Source organism: Cardiocondyla obscurior, linkage group LG06, assembly GCF_019399895.1.
Source record: "Cardiocondyla obscurior isolate alpha-2009 linkage group LG06, Cobs3.1, whole genome shotgun sequence".
NCBI lineage: Eukaryota > Metazoa > Arthropoda > Insecta > Hymenoptera > Formicidae > Cardiocondyla > Cardiocondyla obscurior.
Genome location: NC_091869.1, coordinates 7,499,476 through 7,520,599, shown reverse-complemented (window position 1 = coordinate 7,520,599; position 21,124 = coordinate 7,499,476). Strand labels below are relative to the sequence as shown.

The 21,124-nt window shown below is 46.2% G+C and overlaps 1 protein-coding gene across 1 annotated transcript in view; it reads right to left on the bottom strand.

Moving 5' to 3' along the window:
- LOC139103361 (uncharacterized) overlaps positions 1–21,124 on the bottom strand; it is a 156,873-nt gene that overhangs the window by 115,191 nt on the left and 20,558 nt on the right. Inside the window, exons 5-6 of the mRNA XM_070657939.1 lie at positions 13,563–13,683; positions 13,353–13,392 (exon numbers count right to left, since the gene is read on the bottom strand). The gene's annotated coding sequence lies outside the window, so the exon portion shown is untranslated. The remainder of the gene's footprint in view (positions 1–13,352; positions 13,393–13,562; positions 13,684–21,124) is intronic.

The following is a 21,124-nucleotide window of genomic DNA, read 5'->3' as shown; positions in this document are numbered from 1 at the left end:
GATGGAGAAACGCGGCCTGTCAATGTCTTCGAAAGTGTACCTCCTGAATGCGTGTCCTACATATGCCCGGTGGAGGGAATAATAGCCGGCTCGGCATCGGGCGCGGAGAGGATATGCGTGCGACCGCAGATAGTCTCGTTCGCGACGCAAATTTCTCCTTCCGGCTCCGGTTATCGGTCTATCTCGCGCGCGCGCGAAGAATAACAACCGATCGCGAATGATAAGCGCGATACAGCGCGGACAACTTTCTCGACGCTCGCGAGTGCTCCGCGCGATCGTATCTAAACGCATTAGCCGGGGTAAAAGGTAAGTAAAGGCGCGCGAGTGAGATACCCCTAGCGACGGCCGCGCCGCTCTCGATGCGAGAGGGCAATATTTCACTGAGTGCACCATTATGCACGTGCTAGCCGCGGTTTAACAAGCGGATCATACACCTCTCTGTTTACGAGGCGAGAGAGCGATAATAGATGACAAATATTGGCAGATGCCCGATCGCGCCGACTGCGACCGCAATTCCTCTCCGTCGCCTAAACATCCTAGGACCATCCTGCCCTAGCCTTTATTACCGTCCCGGAGGGAGAAAGGGAGGACAGAGGGGAACCGGCGGCGCGCACCCCAAAATAGAGAACGACATTTCCGTGGTTTCTTTCGCGGCATTGTCGGCCCTCGGGGGCACCGTTGTACCTCCGTCCCGGGGAGAGAGTCGCAATGCATAAATCAAGCTGTATCGATGCGAAACCGGGTAACAATGTTCGGCCCGGGGCATCGCTGTCGGCCCTCAAAGGAGAGTAAAGATTCTTAACCGCGGCGCTTTTTCGTGGCGCGGAGGCAACGCCACAATATGGCTCGATGACAAATGGGCACCCGGTGGCCCATTCGGCCGGCCTGGAAAGCCTATGTGTCATTCGTGATGGTCACCGTTGTTACGTCGAATGGGAACGGATCCGACGCGCGCCGATCGACGAGTCGAGAAATCGTTCGTATAACCGAACATAAAATAAAACTCCTTTCACCGTGTGTCTCGGGGCGAAGTGCCCGCTCCGCGCATTACGGCCTCTGCGCCACGAAACTGAGAATTGTCGAATCGACACGTAGGAATTGACGACGCTGAGAACGGTAGCGCGCGAGCTTGAGAATTCGTCGCCATTGACGAAACGACATCTGACCGTTGAATAGGACGTATCGCGTTGCATAATAGAGCCGGCTCCCGAAGACGCCGCACAAGTGGGCTACTTTTATCCGTTCTCGCGTTAAAGAGAAGTCCGGTGATTTACGAGCGAGAGAAATAAAAAGATCCGGCATAATGCGCGCCTCTCGAGTAATATTTTCGCTTGAAATTGTCACGTATTTTGTGGAAAAGCACAGCGGAGGAGCGTGCGTTTTCCTCGATTTGCTCGACGCGAGAGGAGAGTACGCGAAAAGTGCCTCTGAAAATAACCGATCTCGAGATCGCGCGTAAACGCGGCGACAGAATCTGGCGTTCGGTTTGAGAAAGTGACAACCGCGTGAAGAACCGCTCGCAAGAGTTACGAGTACACGGGACGATAAAGTTGGCCCTCGGTAACGCCTAGCGCAGAAAACCGTCGCGCAGGATTCTGTCGGCGGTTAGCTTGTTTTATGGGCCTCGCGACCGTCAGAAGGAAGTCCGTCCTTCTTTCTGGTCCATCTGCGCTTTATGGTCCTTTAAGAAATTCCGTTTAGGAGAATGAATCGCTCTATTACGGCGACCCGTGCGGAAAACGCTCGATAGCACGACCATGCGTTGATTAGAAATATTTATAGATTTAATTAACGTACGCTCATTCAAAAATATAAAAAGAGAGTGAAAGATGCAATTACCGAAAAAAGGCCGTAAATCACGCGAGTACTGTATTTATAAAATAATCCCAACGTAAAAAAAACGCGTTTAATATCGCAACAGTTTACAGCGTGCGTTCAAATAAATTATTCCTCTACTTAAAAATTAAACCAGATACTTCTTTCGAACGCTTTAGAGAAATATCCTTCTCATTGACGTTACCGCGATTAAGTACCGTGTAACGTCAATCGATCGCTTGTTCACACTCACGCGTGGCCCTTTTTTTACTCTTTGAGATTGCGTACGAGTCGACGAGAATGGGCGTCGTCGCTAGGAGGATGCACGACTCGTGGGGTCGAGGTGTCAAACGGCTCGGTATCGCGAGGTACGTTGCACTCGCCTTCGCCCTAGATGCGACGGATTTTTCGCGATCCGAGAACGGGGTTTACGGCCTCGACGTCGCTCGGATCTAAGAAGAAGTCCAAGAAGACGCTTAACCCGACGGTGGCAAGAAGGGGCTCGCGAGAGGTGCCTGCGACAGCATGTGCTCTGGGCGTGGAGCACCGCGAAAGAGATATACTGCTTGGCCTGAGTATTTATGGCATATCTGCGCTTCGTCCGATATATATTTACATTCGGGTCCAGCCACGGAATGCGCGAGCAGACCGAATAATTGTTTCTGGAAGTGTGAACAGCGCGCGCTTATTAACGCCTCGAAACTGTCACGGTTAAAAGAAGCGTGAATTATAGTTCGCGATGAAGAAGACACTTTACGCGCGCCGTCGGTGATGCTTTTGTTTCGATTTCAATTATTTCTGTAGCAACGGAACGGTAACCACGAGCGTATGTCGCGAGGTACTTAGAGCTGATAATAAATAACGTTGTAACCGCGCGTCGAGACTAATTAACAATTCTATGTAATTTTAAGTGTAATTACTATGTAAATAAATAAAAGTATGTTCATACGCAGTGTTTTTTTTTCTCTTTTTTTTTCCAGCGTCATAAGCGAGGGTGTTTTGGGTCAGAAAGGAATATAATTAATGTGAGAAGCTAAACAAATATTGCAAGCGTGAATCCGCGACTAATGACAGTTACTTTAAAGTTAAATTATTAAATGCTTCTCTTTAATTAATTCTTTACAGTCTACATTTTTATCCAACATATCTACAAGATTTTTTTCTAACTTGTAATTAGCCATAATTTACTTCGAGTCTGGCAGAGTTTAACTTTATGCGCTTACGTTATTCATTTTGTCTTTTTATAAGAAAAATTTTTCTTTCTTTAAACCCACTTTCCGCCCGGTATCTCCGTTTTTTTTTTTTTTCCTCAAGCTGCAAAGCACGCTGCACTTTTTTACATGGAGAACGATAAATCATCGAAAAACATACGAATTTTTTCACGCCAGTCAACGTTACATGCACCTAACAAATAGCGCCGAAACATGCATCACGTCGTGCGCAGCTTCGTTCGAGTTATTCTAGTGAATATTATCGGTCGTCTCATCTAGAAAGCGCTCATTACAGCCGCTTTGTATTCGCTTAATAGAAGCATCAAGAGACACTACTGCAATATAGAGAGAAAAAAAAAGGGACGTGGCTAGCGATTTTGGGTAATAAAAAGATTTTCAATCGAACGAGAACGGCAATTAGTATCGGATGTCAGTGGATCATTGTCCGCTAACATTTCGCGCACGTCTTTCACTACAGAATACAACCTGTATGACTTGTTAGGATCCAAAAAAAGGGATCTTTTATTCGTTTATTCAGGTAAGACGCTAATAGTTCGATCTCAGTTTCACTCAAAGCAAATTATCAAAGTTCCGATTTCTATAGAGAGCTAAAATATCTCAACATGTCACAACAAAATTCGAGATTTATTTTTTTTCTTTTAAAAAAAAATAAAAAGTTTTAATAAAAAACGATTGTTAAATAAAATTGATAAAAAAAAATATAAATACAGTGATCTTAAATAATTTTAAAAGAAACGTTTTCAAGAATAATTTAACTTACTTAAATTAATTCGTTAATTTATTAAATTTATTGGTATTTATGTGAAGATACAAGTGGAATATAAAAATATCATAGACGCGGAAATCGTGTAGCATTCGCAATTCCGCCACGGTCGTTCTTTTGGATAAGTACCGGTGGTATTTTCACTTTATGATCACCCCGCGGGTATTATTTATCGGCGGACATAGATGCAAGGACCACCCTTGGGATTTGGATAGTCTGCAGATTTGCTTGGTCAATAAATATCATTCGTTCCGATACTCGAGCGTAAAGGTCCCCCTCGGGTCTTGCCCGAAATCCGCGTGTAACTAACTTGAAGGGCTGCTTGCCACCATGTGTTTGCCCTACTTCCCACATAGACTTCGCTCTTTGCCCTCTGTCCTCTTTAGACGTCGGATAAAGTCTTTTCAGACGACCGATAATAATCGTTAAGTGGTATTTTTTTTCCCTCAAACACTAAAATTAAGTACTGCGCTTGTTGGAAAATTAAACAGTCCAATCGTTAAACGCTTTAAAAATAACAGATCTTAGATGCAGTTCGCTAATAAGTTTGCTTACCGTTTTTTCGTTATCAAAAAGATATGAAAATTTTTAAAAGAGTAACTATCTGTTAAAATATATTGTGAAATATCGCAAATATGAAATGTTAATGTATGTATACTCTCTTCTACGTGGAAAAATTAAGGTTTCGCGTTGCCTTCTGGCTGAAAAATAATATCTAAGCGCATTAAAAGTGGCATATCGGTGCTAAAAAGTTTTGTTCAAAATCTAATCGTATCTCGTTTCGATTAACCGAGGGGTTAACACATACTTTATATCGAGACGGTAGCGTGCAACGTTCACGGACGTGCCAATTGCGACGTTCGCTTTCGCAGCCTGGCCGTATATCGTTCAAGCGCGTTAACGAGGATCGTTTTATCGACGATTAACCCTCACCCCGACTGACCCCTGGCCCGGTGTTTGCGGGCCTCTTTCGGAAATTGGTTCGTCGCTCTTGCCAATTTCCGTAGATTGCTATTCCCTCCACCACCTATCTTACCACCCCGCTTCTCTTTTCGCTTCGAGATCCGCGCCGACCGCCATTCGCCACAAATTGTGTAAATTTGCCGGCTGACTATTTATCTTTATAGCCTGCCCGAAGGACGAGAACGATATCTATCAAACTGGCTCCTTATCATCAACGACGCATGGAATTTCCGCGAATGACTCCGGCCAGCATCTTTTTTATTTAATCCTTTTACCTTCGTTTACATAAAATTTCGTGCGAACCACGCTAAAAGATATTATGTGTAATTCGCTATCCCGCTGGCGTAATCTAAGTATCAATCTTTACAGCTAATTCCGAAGAAGACCTTCCATTTCCTATCCAAAGTGCAATTGCGCACAATGAACGACAATAATAGTTATAGCTTCCTTCCGCTTTAAGCGCGGTATTAAAGTGTCGTACGATTTCGACACGCGACCGATTTGTCAGAGGTTTCAACTGTGTATCCTCCTCTCGTGCCGACGATGAATGGGAGCCGAGCGATACGCGGAAGGTGGACCGAAGGGATGAACGGTCGGATCGAAAGATGCGCGACGCCCTAATCGCGGACCCCTCTTACGGATGTATTAGGCTTTATGGTCACGGGGGTTATGCCGCGGTCGGACCTGAAGCAAACAGGAAATAGCTCCGAGCACTCGGGGGACCTGATGCCGAGTGTCCAGTTTATCGTCAACAATTTTCGGAAGCGTTCTCGTCTCGCAGCATCTCTGAGTACGATCCTGAACCAAACGCGGGCCACTCATCCCTAATGATGAGAACGAGTTTCCGAGGGTCTCTCTCGAATGCAGGGAATACGACCCTCCCGTCTTCGGCGGCGGTCGTTACGCTCAATCGTTACCGGCGAAGAATAGACCTCGGTCAATTCGCAAAAGCTATAAGAAAATGCATCTCCGCAAAGCGATGTGCGGGAACTTTGGAACTCGCTTGCGCACATATTGTTACCTCGAAATGACTACGATACAACTCCTTAATCATTTCCCTCCGCGAAGCGGCTCGAATACACGCGTGGAATAATTCACCGGCAATTTCGCCGATGTACGAGTGTCGTTCGGCTTTCAAAGGGTACTTTCATTTACGAAGTCGCTGCGTTGAAAAATGTTTTGCGAAATAATACGTCGGTTTTAAATTTATTAATCCACGTTCGGGTTTTTATTTTACAGTTCAATTTACTCGCGGATCATGCATTCACGGCGCGATCGGGGCAGGTGAAATTGTGCGGGGAGATGAGACGTGGAAGTAAGGATCGGCCTCTCGCGAACCGGATGACCTTAATGTACATTGCGCCGAGTATCTCCAGAACCGAAAATGCAATTTTGGCCCGGTGGACCACACCGGCTGGGTCGTTGTCCCCACGATTAACATTCTCCAAGCGATTGCACCCACAGCGACGCGCAGGCAATTTCTTTTCTGGACCGTCCGGCACCGGCTACTCTCGACCCGCGGCTTTCCGACCAGCTGATTAGGGGGCAGCACTGGTCGATAGAAGAATCGCCACATAACGTAATACGAAACACGAAAGAATAAAGCCAAGCTATTCGTGACGATTCCTAATTTAATTCGAAAAAAAAAAATTGCTTTGCGTTCTTTTTTTTTTTATTTATATATTTTTTCGCTATTTTTCTTTATAATCAAACTTTTCGGAGTCTCTATTTTCAAACAGTGAGATAAATTAACTTTTAAAAAAATATGATTCTTATTCTTTCACGCGCAAGCGGAAGGGAAAGGATCAATGATGCTCGCCGTTGTCGGTATCGTGCGCCGATTCACCGTGGAGACTGCGGCATGCTCCAGCAAAGCTTCTCCGCCTATCCACGCGACTCTCAAAGGCACCCACGAACACGAGCCAAGCCTGTAATTCGTGCGATGAGGCCGCCCGATTGCGACGACACTCGGCAACAAAAATCCCCCCCGCGATTCAGAAACGGCCGCCGCAGACGGCGGAACGTTGATAGAATCTCTCTCCCCCGACCATTTCTCGCACAATTTTCTTCGCGTCTCCGAGACAAGCCTTTGACTGTCACTTTATGACCCGTGTACAATCTCGAAGATCTTTCTCTAATCCACCGACAAAATTAAGCATAATTCAACGAAGCGGTATCAATTTTTATACGATTTTTTTCTTCTTCATTATTTAGCTGTACTACTTGACGTGAATAAAAAAAATTTAATCATATGGATCGTAATTAGATTTCTCGATTTTCAAATAAATAATAAATTTAACAATAAAGCAGAAACGAGATACATGAGAAAGCAACGGTTTCAGGGAGTGGACGGCGGCGCGTTCTCGATGAGGAGCGCCTCGTCGGCGGCACGTCGCGCGAAATGAGGCGCGGCAATGGCAAATAAATCGCCGCGCTCGCGTCACGTTCTGGTCCGCGGCGAAGCAAAGCGCGAGATGAGGCGAGATCGGACCGCTCGCGAAAGTTTATGATGGTCCCGCGCTCGAATCGATCCCGCCTTTGATCTCCGCCGCCGCGATCGCGTATCGGTGACACCGCGCGGTCACTTCACTAGCGGCAGCATTACGGAATCAATTACAACGATCAATCGTGAGAGATCGAGTCGACTTGGCAATAGATGATTAAAGGCCTCCCCAGTGCATACCTTTTTTTCCCCTGTTTTTTTATTTTTCTTTCTTTCTTTTTCTATGTCCGCGTGTTACGTAAGCTCCGCGTGTAATCGCGCACAAACACGCCAGTGTTATTACTGTAATATTTATCCGCGCGTAAAATGTTAAGCACGAGCTGATCTCGCGATATACCTGCGTTGATTTCGTGTCAACGATCGATGCTACGAAATTCGCGTCTTCCTTTGACGAACCTGGAGTAAAGCACGTTCGACGTAACGTTGCCACGAAGAGAGAGAGAGAGAGAGAGAGAGAGAGAGAGAGAGAGAGAAAAAAAAGCTACAAAAAGTACGGTCGCGTGATGTCGCAGATGCGCACCCAACTGTGCCGGCCGGTTTTCTACCGTCGCCATTGTAGTCTCTCGGTACGAAATTATTGCCAAGTTATTATTACCCCGCTGGCGAATCTAATAAACGACCGTACTCTATCTCTAATTTATGTGATATGTACGTATCCGCCGGAACGACGGGAACGTTTGTCATTCTGGACATTGCGCGTCTCGCGCTATTGCAAAATCGAAAACTAATCGAGAGCAACTCGGGGGGAACGACTTGACACTTCGCGGTTGACGGCCCGCCGCTGTCAGGATGACGCCGCAAATGTAAAACATCGTCTGGTAACGGCAAGGTTAAAAGTCGCCGGCTGGGCGAGTCGCGAGTACGAAAGAAAATGCGCAATTCTGCATTGTATTTTTTTTTTTTTTTCCTTTTTTTCTTTCTCTCATTCATCAGAGTGTAGCACCGCGGGATCGAGAACTCACGCTTTCGCGATCGTGGAAATCGTAACGGACCCCGCGCATTATAACGAGCGCATTTAGTTGTTGGAAGGTGCGCTCGCTAAGAGAAGGTTACCGGTCTTTGCCGCGCGGTAATAGTACGAGCACGTAAGTGCAGGCACGATACCTCTATGCAGACGGATGTGGCGAACATTTTTGGCATCCCGCCCCGACCCACCTATCTAGCGAAGGAATTCGATAATTTTTTCCTCTCCTCCGTTCGAGCCTACCGCGGCCTATAATCGTGTATGCAAATCGTCACAGAGCGGCCGGGTGAAGCAATCGTCCCGCAATCGTGCCTTATTAAGTCGTTCCGCTGATTTTCTGTATTCGATCCACGGGAACCTATTGGCGGAGGAGTCCTACCTTGACCCCGAAGCGGCGGGTCATCGAGATCATCCTGTGATCCGGAGCCACCGCGTCGAAGAAGCCGCGACGGCGTGACGCCACGCGATGCACAGCGCGGTAGAGAGATCGCTCTGACGCCGCTAATTCGATTGACGCAACGCCACCGCGAGAAAAAACCGTACGTTCGAACGGCCGCGAGTACTCACGCTACATTATTTACCGAATATTATTGAGAAGGCAAGTGGTGAAGAATTTTATTTCAAGTCGCACTGAACCGAGCGCGTTCGTTCGTCGTCGAATTAATTATTCGTGCGGCAAGTTTGCTTAAGAAACCTGGCAATGCTTTTTCAGAACGTGAAGTTACCCGTGTTCATATGCCGCGTATTTCCACAGATCGTGAAATATGCAGAGAACAGGAATTTAATGCAGACCAGAAAAATCGTGAAAGGGGGTTAAGTCTTTCTTTCCGGAGCGTACAAAATAATTTATTCCCTGATGCCACGGCACGCAATCGTTTCCGGCTTATTACCCGCCTCCCACATTCTCACGTCCATAACCGGCGGATAAAGTTACGAAAGGACAAGTTTTAAAGAGACGTGTCGCTCGATACCCACGTCCATTCCACTTTTACCGCGCGGAGTTCGCGAGCTCTAATCATACGGTGGATCTATTATAGTAGCCGCCGTGCACGCGGCAAGGCTCTCAATTCCACGGAGGGGGGGGGAAGGCAGAAAGGGAGAACAATGCTCGTTTCTGCAATTGACGATGTGATTTGCGATCCTATCTGATTTCAAGATAAACCCACCGTACGCGCGTGCAGCTCGCTTACGACGTTGCTCCCTGGTTACGGATCAGTTTATTCATTTACTTTCTCATTACGACGATAAGAGGTGCATTTATGTACTTCAAAGTAAAAAAGAAAAAAAGAAAAAAGATTTTTTTCTCTCAATGCAGATTCATTGTTCCAACTTTCTAATTTTTTTTTTTTAAACTTTATTTAATTTTTATAGAATAAGCATACGTCTAACTTCATGTTTATTTTTAAATAAATAAAACTAAACACATATTTATCTGATTTTTCAGGAAGTTGGAATACCTAATCGCCCCTTAAAGAATTAAAATCTGAAACCACTCCTGTAGAAACATTTCAACGCGTAAAACTTTTACCGATCTTGTAATTTGCAACGTGACAATGCGATCGATGTAGCGCGTTACGGGTTTATCCCGTAAGTTTATAGCCGCTTTTAGTACAGAGTTTAGCCATGAATTAAGGCACGCGGGGAGCGTATTGTGACAGCGTACCCTCCGACGTGGGAATCCTAAGGAAGGCGCGCCCTAGGGGACCCCCTGAACCGAAATACCCCGGAGCTATCCCCTGTTGACAAATTCGTGAGGCCGTGATGGATGTCACGTTGATATCTAGCCGGGGTATGACACGCGATGATCGAATAAAAGTCTTTTCAATCGAGACACTTGCTGATTTCTCAAACAATTTTCGAGTTCAACTTACCGAGCACTGTCATTGATATTCATATATTTATATAAAAAAAATAATATAAAAAATTAAATAAATTCAATTATTAATTTGTCAAAAAGTGATCAATGCTTACAATAAAATTCGAAAAACGGGGGAGAGAGATGGGTGAAAAGTGAGGTTTAAACGGAAACATTTGTCTAAGAGAAGTCGTAAAAGGGTCCCGCTTCGTCATCGATTCGATAGCGAACGAGTGGAATCGACGGTAGACCGGAATGCAAGGAAAATTCGCGTCCCCTCGCGCGGCCTGTCGACGGATAGCAGAGTTCTACCGTGGTGCGAGGCCATCGTCACTTTGATATGTAAATACCCTGCGCCGCAGGGTGTCTTGGAGCGTGTACCGGCAGCGCGCACACGCGCGCGTCCACCGCGTATATAGATATATGTATATATATATGTAGGCCGAAGCTGCGCCCGCCGAAACGCGGTCCCGCCGAAGAGCGCACCGCCGATGTGCATTTGCTTCATCGAACATGCCACAATGAAGCTGCGACTACGAAGGCAAATCCGGAGGGGCGCCGCCGATCGTCACGCTTCCTCGCAACCAGGGGACATCCAATATCGCCGTTATCTCTATCCTACGTGCGTCAATATTAGCTCGGCTCCGGGGTTCTCTGATGTTGAACACTTTGCGAAGGAAAGCGAGCGGGGAATCGAACCGGCAGGAAGTATTTGAATCTCGAGGAGATTAAATGCCCGACGTTCGGGAGACCTGTCCGACCGTGCGTTACATCAACGGTGAACGCGACGCATCCCCGGCTCGTGAAAAGTGTACTTAGTGCTCGTAAAAGAAAATCGCGACGAAGTTGGAACCGCGGTGGTGGCGAATTTATGATCGCGGAAAAAATAATCGCAATCGGAAGGAGATAGAAGAACGAGATAAATTCGATCGGTCGACATCACGGTCGCGGCGATTTTACTCAGTTCTATTCAGGGGCGCTAAATAATTATCGTATATCTTCGCTGATACACGCACCGTGAGAAAAGATAAACGCCCTAACGGCGTCGTATCTTACGGAACAATCTCTGTGAAATCTCCTCCGCGAGTTACACCCCACGTCACACCCTTTCCACGTGAAAACAGCTCGAAAATGACGGCGCGCGAGAGACGATCGCACGTCGTCGCATGCCAAGGAGCAATGCCGTCGCCGGGAAACGCGCGCGAACCTCGAATGCGAGCGTGTAACGCGCATTGCACGCGCACGGCATCCCCTGGGAGTTTCTCGTGGCGTGCGAGACGTACACACGCACGCGAGCTCGTAAAACGCGCGCGCCCGCGCGTGTTGGTAGCTACGCATAATGGTGCCCGTTTAATGTTAACGACGCCATTTTCTGAATATGGATATCAACCTGCCTTTGACTTCAGGCGCTCATGAATTTTCATACGCGTCCGGGGCTCCGCGAGTCCGTCCGCGCGCCATGAAACCCGCCGAGGCCGCAACCATCGCTCTCTTTTTCGCCCGACAATTACGACTCGAGAGAACGGGCGCCTCTCGCCGTGCCCGAAAGACTCCCGACGGCAAACATGATCTGATTAATAATTAATAACAATTGTTTCAACCCTCCCGATTAAATTTTTGTCTGGCGCGATGCGAGATGTCTCTAACACCTACCTTGTAATAATTAGAAGTACTTCCCCGGTTAATGTTTTATTACGCTTTCCTATCATTCTACTTCCTTCGTCAGGCTTCTAATTATGCTCTTTTTCTATCGCGGTCATTAATAAAAGTGTTTATTAAAAAAAAAAAAAAAGTCAGGTATACTTTTACTCGAGACTTCGAGGATTGCAACGCCTTTCCGATGTGATTTGAAAGGATATGACGATAAACGAGAGAGAATACCGCGAAGGTGGCTAATGCAGGAAGACATTTACCTGCGGACTTTGCGTGACTTCGGTGACGTCATTCTACAGGTAAGTTCGAACCCCACCACGAAATGTGCTAGCTGCAGGTGAGCAGGCGTGGTCTGCCCTCCACCAATGGTATTCGCGGGGCAGGACGATACCTGAACAACCTGATAGCACACCTGAGACGCGCGCAACTCTTCGATATGCCGCGATACGTCCGCGTTAACGCGCAACGCGACAAAACGGTTGAATCGCGAATGCCGACGTTAAAGCGATCGCATCTCCTACCATTTCTAATATGCAATGTCGTCCGATCGTGATGCACGAAAGTTACATTAGTATATCTATTCGGTCGGTCGCAAAATGTACTTCCGACAGTCTCGATTACCGTTTGAAGATCAGATAATTGTACGCGGACGAGTATTTTGCAAGGTAAAATCTCGCGGAATACAAACTTCGGCATGCACGATTAATTACTCGGGATGTCCAACGTGGGTCACTCGTTTAATTGGAAATCTATATATTTCGAATTCGCACGATCTCATTAATCGCGTTAATCCCAAAGCGGCGCTAAAAAGTGATGTCTCTTCCCTAATGTCTGTTTAACAGATACGAGGCGTGACGTTGAAAACGTAATCTCGATTACAGACGTCTTAAATAATAATACAAATTAAAGAAATGGACCTCCTGAGAAGATAATTTCGCGGTAACCTCCAATATTAGATACGGCTGGAGCGAAGAGAGCAGCAGGACCTCCCAGCTGTCCTCCCACCGCGTTGAGATTACAATAATTACCATTCTTATTTGTCCTTCCTGCTATCTCTTCGCTGCCCCTCGCTCTCGCTCCCTCAACATCAATTACAGCCGACAAAGTCTCTCACTTTAATCTCAAGATTAATCGCGGCCCTCAAACTACTGGCAATTGCAGTTTCGGCGCGTGGATATTCACCACGGCTGTAAAATCATTATTGACGCCACAATTAACGCCGAACGCGAAATGTCTTCCTCGTCGGAGGACTGGCTCTGTCATACGCGAAGTCGCAAATTGTCGTATTAAATCGAATTGAATTGTTTTTTTTTTCTGACTTATTCTCTCGTTTGGCTCACTTCGTGTTACAAGAGTAAATATCAGCTTCATTTTTAGTATTTTTTTTGTTTAAATTTAATTTTTATTGGGGGAATAACGATACAAAGACGAATTAAATGATGATATTTTTTACGAATCCAAATTAGATTTTTTACGCGAGTATGCGAAATACACCGAATTTGCGCAAATTTCCTATAATACTCGATTTAAGCAATTTTTTAATATTTTTTAAGCGCAGTCAGCGGTTCTTTATACCGCTGCCGTAAAAAAAGTATTTGACTTACCGATCGATGTGCAGAGGCGAAGTTAATCAGCTACGTTGATCTGTAACAAACAAAAATAAAATTTTTTTTTAAATGCTGAAAATTATTTATATCGTTAAAAAAAATGTATGCATCTCTAATTTGTCTATTAAATAAATAATTAAAAATAAAGTTTTATATGATCGAAACGTTAAAGTTATTAATGTTATGTACAGAAGAAGTGATTCTTACCCAAGGGTTGCTTCGCCGATGCAAGAAGCCTCTCCTAGGCCTCCTCCTCCTCTCAGGATGCTGGGATGTTGGTCCAGGTCTCCTTCCACACTCGCGACACTCAAAACTCGCACCCAGATACCTAACAATCGAAAGATATTATCATAGAAAAAAAAAATAAAAAAATCAGAATAAATATTGCGACCGATTTGTTACACGACTCTTTCAAAACGTACGCGGTCGACGAACCGGTTCGTGTAATATTTTAATGATAACCATCGGCGACGCGATTGATCAAAGTCGAGCAACACCGTACGACACTCCTGTTTTGTAATATTAAAACGCGAAAGCTATCTCGCACGTTTCTTTAAACGGCACTCTCGAAATAATCAAGTTTATCTCTTAATACGAAGGCGACAAGGATTTTCGGATTCACTCTGAACAGAAGAAAAGTCTCGTTTAGATCAAATGTCCTCAGGATGTTAAATCCACCCACGAGGTCGTCATAGGAGGAAGTACTTTATGATGTAAAATCAAGTAATGTTACAAGAGAACGTATAGATACGACGAGCAGAATTAAAGTCTTCGAGTTATACGAAATTACTAATACTAGTGCACAGTACTCGCTGTCGACGTACTCTCCATATGAGGATTATTAATTACAGACACTAATTCGCGATAGCCGATAGTCCTGTCCATCAAATATACCTACTGTTCGCCACGTGCGTAGCACCGTTAACACCGCGTTTGCTCGCAGCTAGCGAAGGAATGCGCGAACAATAACACCTCGAGCCGCCCGACCTCGAACTTTGTTTATGATCCCGCGCACTACGAGTATAATCTTGAACATGTTTTTAAAGCATTATATTGAATATTATAGTGAACATTATGTCCAATATTCACTTTAACGTGCGACAAACATGTATCTATAGAATACACCGCGGTGTCCGTCAATTAATTTAATTACTTGTAGCTTACGTAATTTAAAGAAATGCCTATAATTAATAACTATAAAAAGTATTTTTTCATTTAATTATGTTGTACTATAAAGACTGTAATTGTCAATCTTTGTAGATATAACGGCCTACAAACAATTCTATAAACGATCGTGTGAACAGATGCCGAATACAGAGTCCAGCCTCCCTGCGCATACATACGCAAAAAAACGCCTGGCGAAATATTAAATTCTTGATTAGATGAAAACTTGAGCGAGCGGCGGTGCGGCATCGTTCCAAGGCCCAAATGGGGAGACAATAACGCCGGTGTTCCGCGACATCTCGTATAGTGCGAGGAAATCCGAGACACCCGTAATCATCGCGGCGTCTGTCATCAGAGGGACGAGGGAGAACATACCTCCCGGGACGATAATTCGTCTGAGGGGCACCCCGGGTACCCCGCGGTGCTCCGCGACGGGAGTTTGTTGGATACGCCTCTGAAGGCGCAAGATCTAAGGGCGAGGGCACACGCCAGCACCCTTTGCCGCCGCGACCATCGTCGCTTCCGCACCCATCGGGATGCGATTTCGCTCGGCGTCTTTCACGCACCGCGCTCCCGCGGTACCCTCGCCACCCTTTGTACTTGGCGCTCCGCGCTTTATCGCAGGTATAGCGGGAAGTCTCTCATTGCACGATCTCTGCACCGGGGCACCGAAAGAAATCGCGAACCCGTTTCCACGTTAACGCCCACCGGAAACAGCTGAATTCGACGCCCGGACGCTTTACCTTTTGAGGATGCAGGGGTGCGCGGATCCGATTACGAGAACGCAACGTACGTTGGGTGACCGTTTCAACTCGTGCTTTGTACCTACGTTCGACCCCGCGTCGCCGCGACCTATTGCGCCGGACTTTCAAAGCACGTCTCACTCTCGCAGACAGTGCTTTTTTCACGGTCCTCACATTTTATATTTTAATTTCTCGAAATATAAGACAAGGAACGAGAGAAGGTCTAGAATCGCGAGAAAGAATCGAAGGTGTAATGTAATCTAGGAGTACAAAACTACTGTACATTTTTTTAATACCAAAAGAATATCGCGGTGTAACAACCAGCAGGGCACAAAATAAGATACCGAATCGCTAGATCCAAATTATTAATTATGAAATCATTTGCAAGAGGCAACCTTCGCTCTCCGTACGTCTCTCACCAACTAACTCTCCGGAGCATACGTCTCTCTCCCACTACCTCCCACCACAGATCTCTCTAGCGTGAGCAATTATCGATTGCTCGATAAATCGCCGCTCGATTGATCTCACGCGCTCGACGTCTAAATCGCGCTCGCCGCGTTCGCAAGGAGTTGCTAGTCTTTACATGCGGTAAATTTTTTTTTTTTTTGCAATATCCTCTGAAAATTTTTTTTAATTATATTAATAAATCTAAAATCCCGCAAAAGATAATAAAGCGAGCGCTACTGGTCTGAACTCTCGATACCTCATTTACCTCATGAAAAAAATTTCAACTTGGAACCTGTTACGAATTTAATAACATATCAGCTTTCCTAATGAGTTGAGCAAACAGTAATCTTGCCAAGCCCACGCTTCGCTTCCCAAATGAATCAAGACTTGGGCCCCGAAAGTGTCGGTGGAACAAAGGAAAATCCTTTGTGCTCCTTCTAGATATTCCCGCTGGACAAAAACCCCGCCCACGCAGTCGTTATTATAACTTTTTTTCCGGCTGCTAGATTAGCTTTCGAAAAGATCCGACCGAACCGCTGAAAACAAATTAGACCGGCAACGGATTTCTAAAAATGGGGAAATACATTTCTTGGTTTCCGACCGAGACAGCCGATCGATCGCTCGTGATCTTTGTTACTCGAAGGGAAGGTTCGGACTCGCATATGCCGGACTTCTGTCTCGCTTTATCGCGCGTCATTTCCCCACGCTCGTTGCTCGCAAGGGAGTTGTTAAGATTCGCAATTAACCGAACCTCGCGAGCAATTAAATTTCGAGGTTCGTTACGCGATCGCTTAAGCGCGAAGCGGTAACTAGCGTTAAGACGTCGTGAATGTCTATCGCATCGAAAGTATCGAGAACTAATAAACGCTCGTTAATTTCAGAAGTCACGTTTACCCGCCTACGAATCGACGGGCATCGGTTTATTTTTCGTTCTCCGACCAAGCGCGCGCTCGTCACCCTTAACTTTTTGTTCCGCAGAGTCGGCGTCGTCGGATTTCGGGGGTCGACGAGGGAGACCCCGGTCCACGCCCCTACCGCGATAATTCCGAGCCCGGCTGGTACGCGTGTGCTCTTGAGAGTAACGGCGGAATAGCGCGTGTGCGGCGGCTCCTGGCCCCCGAAGAGGTCTCAACGGCAGCACACGCAGAGGCGTATCAAGGACGGGCCGAGCTAACGCCCCCGTCGACCCCTAGGTGGTCCAGGGCGTCGCTGGGTGGTTCTGGAGCTTTAATTCCAGTCGAGTTCCCTGCCAGCGGCTTTATACGAGTATGCCATTCACGTCTCCTTATGTCTTCACTTCGACTATTCTAAATCCCGATTATCCTAAATCTTTGCCTCTACTTTATCTAAATGCATTCCGAATCGCATGAATATCGCGTATAGTTGCGTTACTAAAGCGCGGTCAATCAAACGAGTTTTTGTTACACCGCCAAGCAATAAATTTTAAATATGTCAGTTTTATTGCGCTATTCATTATTCCTTCTCTAATACTATATCGCGAACAATGCAAAGCTCGTCAAAACGGCCGACGCGAAATAAAGATAAGCGCGGCCATTGCCGACAGACTCGTCCGTCATGCGGCATTATATATAAATTCCGATTAACGACCGCGGTTATATGGGCCACAGGAACCCGGTAGCCGAATCGTAGCTCGCATAAACACACACGGCTCATTAGCCGCGGGAGGATGTAGGGTCGATCGCCTTTTATAGCCGAAGGTGGCAGCGGCCACCGCCCTCCTCGAAACGGCGAAAGTATAGTCGGTTTACGACGAGACATAAAGCCCGCGGACATCCCGGAGGAATACGTTTTCTCTTCTCTCATCTGCCCTCAGTCTCCTCTTTTTTTTTTTTTTTCTCCCAACTTAAAAACGATTTCCACGTACAAGGCAGAAACGTGGGCCTTTATCGTCCGTCACGTTCGCCATCTGCGGTTGACGATTGCGCGACATTTTTGCGGGAGTCCAGCGGGAAACCGGCGGAGTAAAATACGCGGGCGAGCGAATACAACTGCGTGAAAAGTGAACAGAAACTTCGCAAGCTCAAAAAGCGAGGGCAAAGGGGTCTCTTAAGCTTTGAACGGGCCAACGAACGATTACAAGTTACCGGCGTAATTTCAGTGCTCAACGAAATGCCATATTAGCGGTTTTCTCGTGTCGTTGACAGACGCAACGGTCTGCAATTCGAAGGGACTGATTGATGGGAAAACTGATACAATCGTGGGCCGTCACTTAATTTTACAGCGGCAACGATACGCCTATTTTATAAACGGGGGAACGTGTCCGATACGATTTGAGAACGCTCGGTCTTAAATAATAGTGCAGCATGCGATCGGTATCTTATACCGTGCATATTTATCCACGGATTTTCTTTTAGCTATAGAAACAAAATTGAAAAAGATATCTTGCAACATACAATTTAAGTTCACTTTAACGCAGTTTCTGTTGCGATTGTTAATTAAATATTAATTAATTAATAATGCCGACGACACGCGGAACATCTTTGAGGCGCAACTTGGTCTTTAAAAATTCACTCGGCGCACGCATAATTAATAATATATTCCGCATGAAACCGTGACAGTTTTTTTTATATACGTGATCGCGACGCAGATGGCGGGCCAAGGCGATTAATCATTAAATTCTATATAGTTAAATGACAAAGCAAAATTGCCCGGTTTTATTTTTTCATCGAGAAATCACCCTTCGCACAACCAATTTGCAGAATACCCCACGCAACTGACACGCGTCGCGCCGAGTAAACGAGTCGTTTCAGGCAGTCCGTCTTTTCCGTACGGGCGTGCATAATGCATTCGTAGCATCGCTACCTGTCGGTACCGAGCATCCGCGATCGATATTAAGTCGAGGCATGGCGACGTTCAGGTGTACACCCGCTGAGCCACTCGCTCGTGTCGCGTATGTGCACGCACCGTGTGTATACTTGAAAATGGCGGGTAATTGTACGGTGGATCCGTTGCCGGTCGCAGTTCGCAAATGTAGTTTTGTTCGCGAGTTAACTTGGACGTCGATTAATGGCAGGAGGGAGGAAGGGAACATCGGAGTAACACGCGAGTACGAAAAATCGAGTCGATAATAAAATCTCGCGAGATACCGAACGTCACATTTTATATTATTTATTTCTTTTTAAATTCGCGGAATTACGTCGGCGGTATCACGGCAAAAATCGCCTCTGTATCTCGTTCCATGCAAACGGAACGTAAATACTTCTCGGGGGATGGCTACGCGAGCGTGTAATCCGCGGCGGTGCTCGTATCGGCGATGAGACTCCGAAAGTGGCCCGCACACACGCGACGTCGATCGCGTTCGTCCGATAATAACGTAAGAAGATGCAAATATCGCCCGCGGTCGTGTCGTGCTCGCGTTTGCAGGACTCGTACGTGGCCGGGCGCACATGGGGCAACGGCGATCGAGGGGGTCGTAATTAACGCGGTAAGAAATCGAGGGCGAGTCGGGGCCGCGGGAATTACGCACACGCAATTAATTAAATAATGATATAATTGGCCCAAAGGGCAGAGTAATTAGCTGATTGATACAGAGTACCGGCAACGAAGGGACACGTAGCGACGGGAGAGGGATTCCGAAAGGGGAAAGGGGGCGGAGGGAGGATGGGGGCGCCGGGACGCGCGGTGCCAGAGGGAAATTGTTTCATAGAAGCAGTTGCATGCCGCGCAAATGACGAGAGTAGGGCTGCAATTTATTTGCAATTTGCATTCGATTTGCTAGCGGGATTTATCGCGACCCGCAACGCAAATTGATCGAATTAAACAGACGGTAAGTAAAATTGCGCCGCGTCTCGCTTCAGGGTCAGGCACGTCCGGGATCTGCCGCGGTTTTCGCGACGTTCCTGCGGTAACTGTCATTAACAGGAGGAAAGAGCCGACGATGATCGCCGACGCGTTCCGAGAACGTTCAGCATGCCGCGATAAAAGGGAATATCGCAATTCGTAATCCAAGCGTTAATTCAAATGCACATCGCCCGGAGCAAAATTGCACTTAATGCGCAGATAAACAGACTTGTTCTTCCAATGCGAATTATCAATTTTAAGATAAGAGGAAGTTCACAGAGTTTATAATCGGCATGTAATGCGAGAGGAGGGATTACAGATTTGTAAAAATAAATTAAATAATTAATAAAAAATAATTAATAAAAAGGAAGAGAAAGAGAGAGAAAGAGAGGAAGAGAGAAAGATTTGTCGATCATATATAAACGCAGATGCAATCGTCGAAAGCCACGTGTCGTCACCCGCGCGACTTCTTGCGTCTCGTCCGACACGATTCCGCCGTGTAAAACACCGGAGTGATTTTATGTAAAGTCTCTCCGCAACTCGACGCGCTCAACGCGATGTCTCGGAAGGATGCAGCCGGCGCCAAAGAATCCTTTGATGCTCAGCCGCGCGGACGCTTTTTCAGGTAGCCACAGACGCATTAGTCGCTTCTCTCGTTCTCCTTTCTCATCCCTCTCCCCGCGTCGTTCTCGACGCTAAAGACGCAGGTATCTAAATGAGCTGCTCAGAATCGTTAATAGGCTACGAGCTCGGATGAACACGTGTCACCGTCGCCAATAAACATCGGCCTATATCCCCTACGCGAGATTAATTATCGAGTATCTCTTCTGGCAATCTCTTCTGGTAATTACGTGTATTCCCTTCTTTGTAAGATAATTTCATTTAAGTATACCGTCGTTAGATAATCACACTCAATTACGAGTATATATCGCTTATTCTCCGTTTTAATCGTTTCTTCCGTACTTGTCTTTGCATTTGTTAAATTGAACGCTGCGGATTTGTCGGTTTCGAAATAAACGATAACTCCATATTATTTTGTCGAAAACGCTGATAATAACGGCGACGCTGTCGTAATCGTACGTTGAAAGAACGGAATTACGCGCGTTCTTTGTTCGCTATAAAACCGAGTATAAAGCTATCAACCTGCCAGCAAACCGCGAGAGCCGCGGCAATGCCTTTTTTTTTTTTTTTTTTCTAAAGTACACCCAACCTTGGCGCCAGCCAAGGAAGCCAAATCACGGCCTCATTATAAAGTAATTAAAACCCATTACTAATGCTATCCTTTATCGAATGAAGCGAAAGGAGAGAAGCCGACACAATAAAGCGGCAGTCAGACCCTCGTCTTCTCCTCCGCGCCGTGCAGCCCGAAGCCAAAACCTTGAATTTGGCTGTATAATCCAATAGTAATTCAAAGTGCGACGGGACATGTCGAACCCTTGGACCCGTCAATATCCGTCCCATGATGACCTTCGAATAGGGTCGTTACGCGTTTTAATTGAATTTGATCGAGCGTAAATCGAACGCCACTGTCCGGCAACATTTCGCGCGATATTTTCGTCGCACGCACCTTTGGAACTTTCCTAAACTTTTACGCAATTAACCCAAACTATATAT